Genomic DNA, 7,530 nt, shown 5'->3' on the forward strand with positions numbered 1-7,530 from the left:
CTGGAGTACCACCCGCACATAGGGGAAGTCCATGAGTTGAAGTGACAGCTTGCTTCTCAGGAGGAAACTTAAACTGTCCCTACGCACTAAGTGGCTGTGCTATGGGCGATCGGTCGACTACTGGAGTACCACCCGCACATAGGGGAAGTCCATGAGTTGAAGTGACAGCTTGCTTCTCAAAGACAGGGTTACAGCGGAAGAGGGGTGGGACGAGACCGGGGAGAGAAGCTCGACCAGCGACTGCTACTTATCCCCACATCCTGGAGGACCACAGCATCCACAGTAGTGGCTGTGGTGAAGTCAATGGCTGTCATGAGTTGAAGTGAGTGCTCACTTCTCAGGAGGAAACTTAAACTGTCCCTGTGCAGTCAGTGGTTGGGGAGAGAGGCACGGCCAGCTGTGCCTCCACCGTAGGGGCTGTGCTCAAGTGTCTGAACTTGAAGTCGAAGTGAGAGCTCAAAATTGCTCCATATGAGACTGGGGAGAGAAGCTCGACCAGCGACTGCTACTTATCCCCACATCCTGGAGGACCACAGCATCCGCAGTAGTGGCTGTGGTGAAGTCAATGGCTGTCATGAGTTGAAGTGAGTGCTCACTTCTCAGGAGGAAACTTAAACTGTCCCTGTGCAGTCAGTGGTTGGGGAGAGAGGCACGGCCAGCTGTGCCTCCACCGTAGGGGCTGTGCTCAAGTGTCTGAACTTGAAGTCGAAGTGAGAGCTCAAAATTGCTCCATATGAGACTGGGGAGAGAAGCTCGACCAGCGACTGCTACTTATCCCCACATCCTGGAGGACCACAGCATCCGCAGTAGTGGCTGTGGTGAAGTCAATGGCTGTCATGAGTTGAAGTGAGTGCTCACTTCTCAGGAGGAAACTTAAACTGTCCCTATGCACTAAGTGGCTGTGCTATGGGCGTTCGGTGGACTGTTGGAGTACCAGCCGCAATTGGGGAAGTGAATGAGTTTCAGTGAAAGGTTGCTTCTCAAAATCAGCACACAGATCAAGGACTCCATTTGATCCCCGAGCTATCTAAAGGGCGACCCGTGGACTGCTGGAGTGTAACCTCCCTCACCCTCAATTGGGGAAGTGAATGAGTTTCAGTGAAAGGTTGCTTCTCAAAATCAGCACACTGATGGAGTCACCCAGAGGTCCACAGCCTCTATGTAGTGGCTGTGCTGAAGTCAATGACTTCCATGAGTTCAAGTGAAAGGTTGCTTCTCAAAGGCGAGGACTCGCCTGTTTGCTTCTCAAAAAACCATACTTCTGGATCAGGGAGTACGTCTTCCACTCCCAGGGCACTCCAAAGGGCGACCCGTGGACTGCTGGAGAGAGGCAGCCTGGCTAGTGGTGGTGGTGGTGCCAGGCATTGCCTTGCCCCCTGCTTGCACCTCACCTAAACGTGCAGTCAATCATGGACAAACGGTTGTAAACCGCCCAGAGAGCTTTGGCTGTGGGGCGGTATATAAATGTAATTAATTAAATAAATAAATAAATAAATAAATAAATAAATGGAGTCTTTTGGAACTGGGTGGAAAACTATCCGGATGAGTTGACTAAGCTGTACCGGACGCCACAGAAATGAAATGAACTCAAGTGCGGTGCTTTGCCCTCACAGTCAGTCACACACACGCACGGTGACAAACTCTGCCTAGTGCCTACAGAGAAAAAACCAGCCTGCCTGAACTGTAGTGTGCCTGCCAACCCAAGGAGGGGTGGAATTAAAGGGAGCCTGCCTGTCACTCCCACGAGGGCTTGAGGGTGGGGTATCCCAGCAGGGGGAGATTGCCCTTCAGAAAGACCAGCTGCTCCACCAAGTCCGGCTCCAAGCGAGAGCGGTGAGGGGTCACTATGTCGCCCGCCATAGAGAACACCCTCTCGCTTGGAACACTGGTGGGTGGGCAGCTGAGTCGATCCATGGCCACCCGCGCCAGGTCCGGCCAAATCTGAAAACGGGATGACCAGTAGGCCAGGGGGTCCATGGAGGAGTCCTCGATGGGCTCTGACAGGTAACGCTGCACGGTGGTTGCAGCGTCATCCTGGCTGGTGGCTGGGGAGGGTCTCTGCCCAAACACGGTGTGCAGAGCCTCTTCCCAATACCCCTCGCCTGTGCTGCTGCTGGGAGGGATGCAGGTGAGGCTGCTGCTGGTGCTGCTGGTGCTGCTGCGGGGAGGGGTGGCCTGCTCCTCTGCCTCACTCTGCCCCACCCTCTTGGCCCATGCCGCCCGCACTTCGCCCACCAGCGTTTCCACCCAGTGCTGCCTGCTATTTGGCCCACAAAGCCCATCCTTCACACGAGGGTCGCACATGGCTGCCAACATGTGGACCCTGTCGGTTTGGATGGGCTCCAGCCTCCGCGTCACGCCGTCCCTCAGCCTAGTCACCGCTTCGCGGACCTCGGGCTCGAAGCGCCTGCCGGTGACGGGATCCCTGTACTCCAGAAAGTCGCCCATCTGTTTCTGGAGATGCCTGCATACAGGGATCACCTGGCTGAGGAGGGCAGAGCTTTTGCTCAGGGTCTCGGTGGCGTTCAGGAACGGCTTGAGGACCGCCACCAGCTGGGACATGGCGTCCCACTGCTGCTTGCCCAGGTGGTGGACGCCCATGTCCCTGACCCTGAACAAGTCGTGGATGGCACGCTGTTGCTCCACCATCCGCTCCAGCATCAGGTAGGTGGAGTTCCAGCGTGTCACCACATCCTGCACTAGCCTGTGCTGCGGGAGATTCAACTCCTCCTGCTTCTCCCGCAGCAAGCGACTGCCCTTGACGCTGTGGTGGAAATGGCCTGCCACCTTTCTGCAGCTCTCCAGGAGGTTACGGATCCCGGACAGGGGACCGAGGTTGGGCTTGCTGCTGCCCATCCCAAGGCCATCCCTCACCACCAGGTTCAAGACGTGCGCGATGCAGCGGACGCCCTCGAATCCGCCGTCGCGCACCGCCTTCACCATGTTGGCTCCCCCGTCCGTGACCATGTAACCGCGGGTGACCTTCTGCCCAGCTAGCCACCCATCCACCATGCGGTTCATGGCCTCCGTAATCTCCCCTGCCGTGTGGGACTGGTCCATCACTTGCGTGTGGAGGAGGGCCCAGCAGTAGCCCTCCTTGCCAGTCCCTGTAGTGCTGGATCCTTCCTGCCCCACGGCTGCCCACCAGTGTGCCGTCAGGGACAGGTAAGCGTGCACTCCGCCCTCGCTGGACCAAATGTCCGAGGTGAAGTGCACCATCCGTGCCTCTGCCTGGCACAGACGACCCAGCACTAACTCCCTGCAGGAACGGTACAGGGAAGGCACCACCCGCCTGCTCAGGGTGGTGCGACACGGCAGCTTGTAGTATGGCACCACAAGCGCCATCAGCCTCTTGAAGCCTGCGTTGTCGACGAGGCTGAATGGCTGGTCGTCCAACGCCACCATCTCACCGATTGACGTGGTGATCTGGGAGGGCGTTGGAAAACGCCATCTTGTGGTTCCATACTTCCCCCACCCCATTTCCGGCAGGGTTGCCTGCCTAACCCTTGTGGGGATGGGAGATGGAGAGCTGAGACTGGAAGTGCCAGCAGCAGCAGCAGCAGCAGCAGCAGCAGCAGCCGCCGCCTTCGGCTTTCCCCTGGAACCAGTCGCCTTGCCCGCCTCTTTCCCCAGCAAGACCGACTGGTGCTGCCTCTTAAGATGCATCTTCATGCTGCTGGTTCCATAATGCCCTGTCGATGAACCCCTGCTTAGGCTGAGTTTGCAGTGGCGACAGACAGCAAAGCGGGGATCCGCTCCCAACTCAAAGTGGTCCCACACGATGCTTGTCTTTCGTTTCCGTGGTGACACCACCAATTGCCCGCCTGAGCTCTCTGGTGTTGCCACAGAAACAGGGGTGTGGGATGAGACTGGGGAGAGAGCCTCGGCCTGCTGCTGCTCCTCCTCAGCCCCCACATCCTGGAGGCCCACCGCCTCCTCCTCCTCCTCCCCCCCCTCCACTGTGCTGAGGACCTCGTCTAGGTCCATCATCGGGCTCGTGGGCTGAAAGGAGAATGAAGGAGTTGGGGATACTCCTCCTCCTCTAATGGCACTGCTGCCACGTGCCTCTTGCAAACGGGCACTTTTCCCATTCCCACCCTCAAAAAGAGAACGCCGGGCACAAGTTGCAGAAGAGAGTGGCTCTGCCTGCTGCTTGTCCTGCTTCTGTTTTGGAGCAGTCAGCCAAGGAGTTGCCCGTTTGAGTTTCACAGGAGGAGAGGAAGCCTGCTTACTGCTGGCAGACTGAGCCTTGCTGCTTTCAGCACGCCTGCTTCCTCTTTTCATGATGACTAACAAAATATTAATACTACTAATACTATGTATAAGGTACTACTAAGAATATGTATAAGAAGATATAATATGTTTAAATGTAGGGAAATGGGACAAGAACAATAAAATATACTACTACTAATATGTATGAGAATATACTAATATATATATATATATCTACTACTAAGAATATCTACAAGAATATAATAATATGTTTAAGAATATTACTAATAAATGTAGGGAAATGGGACAAGAAATGGGACAACCACTACTATAACAAGAACAAAATATGAATACTACTACTACTAATATGTATGAGAATGTATACTAATAGACTACTAAGACTATGTCAAAGAATATAATATAATATGTTTAAGAATAGGGAAATGGTGTGCGTATGCTTTCCCCAAAATGCTCAATCTGTGGCTGCCTGTTGAACTTGACAAAAGCAGCCCACTCCGTCGAAGTTACACAGAGAAGAAAAAGAGAATCCAATTTTTTTGGTATATTTGGTATATAGAAGATAGAAGGAAACACAATCAGGATTTAAGAGAGGGGAGGGGGGAAAAGAACCAACCACTACTATAATATGTATGAGAATGTATACTAATAGACTACTAAGACTATGTCAAAGAATATAATAATAATATGTTTAAGAATAGGGAAATGGTGTGCGTATGCTTTCCCCAAAATGCTCAATCTGTGGCTGCCTGTTGAACTTGACAAAAGCAGCCCACTCCGTCGAAGTTACACAGAGAAGAAAAAGAGAATCCAATTTTTTTGGTATATTTGGTATATAGAAGATAGAAGGAAACACAATCAGGATTTAAGAGAGGGGAGGGGGGAAAAGAACCAACCACTACTATAAGAAGAACAAAATATGAATACTAATATAATATGTATGAGAATATATACTAATGGACTATGTGAAAGAATATAATAAAATATGTTTAAGAATATAAATGTAGGGAAATGGGACAAAAACTGTGTGTATGCTTTCAAAAGAAAGCTTTCACAAAAGCAGAACAGTCAGGCTTTAATACAGGGAAGGGGGGGGGGCAACCAACCCAACCAACCCAACCACACACTCCAAAATTCAAAAATAAAGTTTATATTAAATCAAAGTAAGGGGAAAACACAGGGCAAACTAAGCTACAAGTCAGAAAGAAGCAAACAAACACACACACGCGCCAAACTAAACCTATATTAAATTAATCTATCTCCAAAGCAGGAGCACTAGCTAAGTAAGTGTTCCCTCCACGAACGCCAACCCACAAAGAGACACAAAACAGAAAGTTCTCAGGGTGGGTCTGCCTTAGTCCCCCCTCCAACGCTGGGATTGGAGGAGGATGCTTTCTGAGGAGATGAATTCTCATCAGGATTGGGAGTTGAATGTGCCTGTCATCGCTTCCAAAAAAATAAAAATAAAAAAATAAAAAAAACCCAAACCCCGATTTTTAAAAAAATATTGCACGTGAACCACAGCACGCAGAAAGTTGAGAGTGGTCTCAAAATGACCCCCATCCACGACTCTCTGTGCACAAGAATTTTCAGAACGATAGCTTAAACCCCCCCCCAGTTATCCCCGATTCTTTCCCTCAATGCAATCCTATGGGCGAAAAGCCGAAACGGAGCCCCGCGGTTGACCCTATTTTTAAAAAAATATTGCACGTGAACCACAGCACGCAGAAAGTTGAGAGTGGTCTCAAAATGACCCCCATCCACGACTCTCTGTGCACAAGAATTTTCAGAACGATAGCTTAAACCCCCCCCCAGTTATCCCCGATTCTTTCCCTCAATGCAATCCTATGGGCGAAAAGCCGAAACGCAGTTTGAGCCCCGCGGTTGCCCCGATTTTTAAAAAAATATTGCACGTGAACCACAGCACGCAGAGAGGTGAGAGTGGTCTCAAAATGACCCCCATCCACGACTCTCTGTGCACAAGAATTTCCAGAACGATAGCTTCAAAAACAACGTAGTTATGCGCGATTATTTGCCGCAATGCAATCCTATGGCGAAATGTTTTCAAGATGGCGACCGGAGCGCTCCGACTGAACTCGGAGCTCCGAAAAATGGTCGCTTCTCTTCGCCTTGCTTCTAGGGGGTCCGCGGTCCGCTCCTACTCCGCCTCTGGGTAAGGCGGAGCAGGCCAATCCGCTACTGCTTCTACGCTCCTAATCGGAGCGGAGCACATCCCTACTGGAAACTGCATCTTTCCCCACCTTTTTTAAGCATCTAGGCCTGGGTGTTGCAAAAAAGAAGTTTGAGCACGTGGCAGCAAAAATCTTCAGACTCCTAAAGTCAGCCCAGGTCCCCTGCTTAGCTGGGGGGGGGCGCTCTGTTTTGTGCCATGGCGCAGGTGCCTTGGCAGGAAAGGAGGAGGCTGGGTCAGCACGAGGGCGTGCGCTGGTGGTTCTAGGTGTGGGGGAAGGTCTGGGCACAGACGGCTGGGTGGGAGCAATTTTCCCTCCAGTCTGCTCCAGAGCTACAAGGCCTCGTGGCCTGGTTCCCTCCTGCGCACACACATTGCCATGAGGAGCTTGCCCTCCCTGTAAACAAGGTTGGCTATTGCTGTGGACTTCAGTCAGCTGACAGGGCTGGGAAGGAATTTTACCTGGGGGAAGAATTGGTGTGTCTCGCGGGGGGGGGGGTTGCCTTCCTCATAGCAGGTAGTAGTAGCAGTTAGTAGTACAGTTACCTGCTAAGCATCACTGTCACAACTTTTCAGGGCAGGGCAGATGGTATTGGGCTGGATCCAAGTCAAGGGGGAACAGGGTACACACCCTCTCCCCCAGCAGGAAAGGGGGTCCTGGGGGTGGGGCCACAGGGCTGCAGATCAGCTCGGGGATGGTATGCTGGAACCGCTCCCAGCGGAACAGGGAAGGAGTCATGTGAATGGCACATGCCATGCCATGCCATGTCATGGTCTACCCCCCATGCGCTAGTCTAGCCTAACCCCCCTGCCCCCGGTGGTGCCTCTGAGCGCGTAGGCTGTGGTGTGAATGGGTCAGCAGGTGAGCTGACCGATTGGGGGATCCAGCCCTCATACCACGTCAAACTCTAAGATGTAACCAATAAAGTTGTGGCCAATTTATAACTCAACACTGTGTCTGTGTAAATTATTGGTTGCCTTTCCCAGGTGCAATCTTCACACCACTCTGGTTTCCACTTTGATTTCTGTCACTCTAATTCCAAATAGAATTACTGATTTCAATACCATCAATTTCAAAAGAGGTGTATTTAAGACCAAGAAGCTAGTCT

Source organism: Elgaria multicarinata, chromosome 5, assembly GCF_023053635.1.
Source record: "Elgaria multicarinata webbii isolate HBS135686 ecotype San Diego chromosome 5, rElgMul1.1.pri, whole genome shotgun sequence".
In the NCBI taxonomy this organism is placed as follows: Eukaryota; Metazoa; Chordata; class Lepidosauria; order Squamata; family Anguidae; genus Elgaria; species Elgaria multicarinata.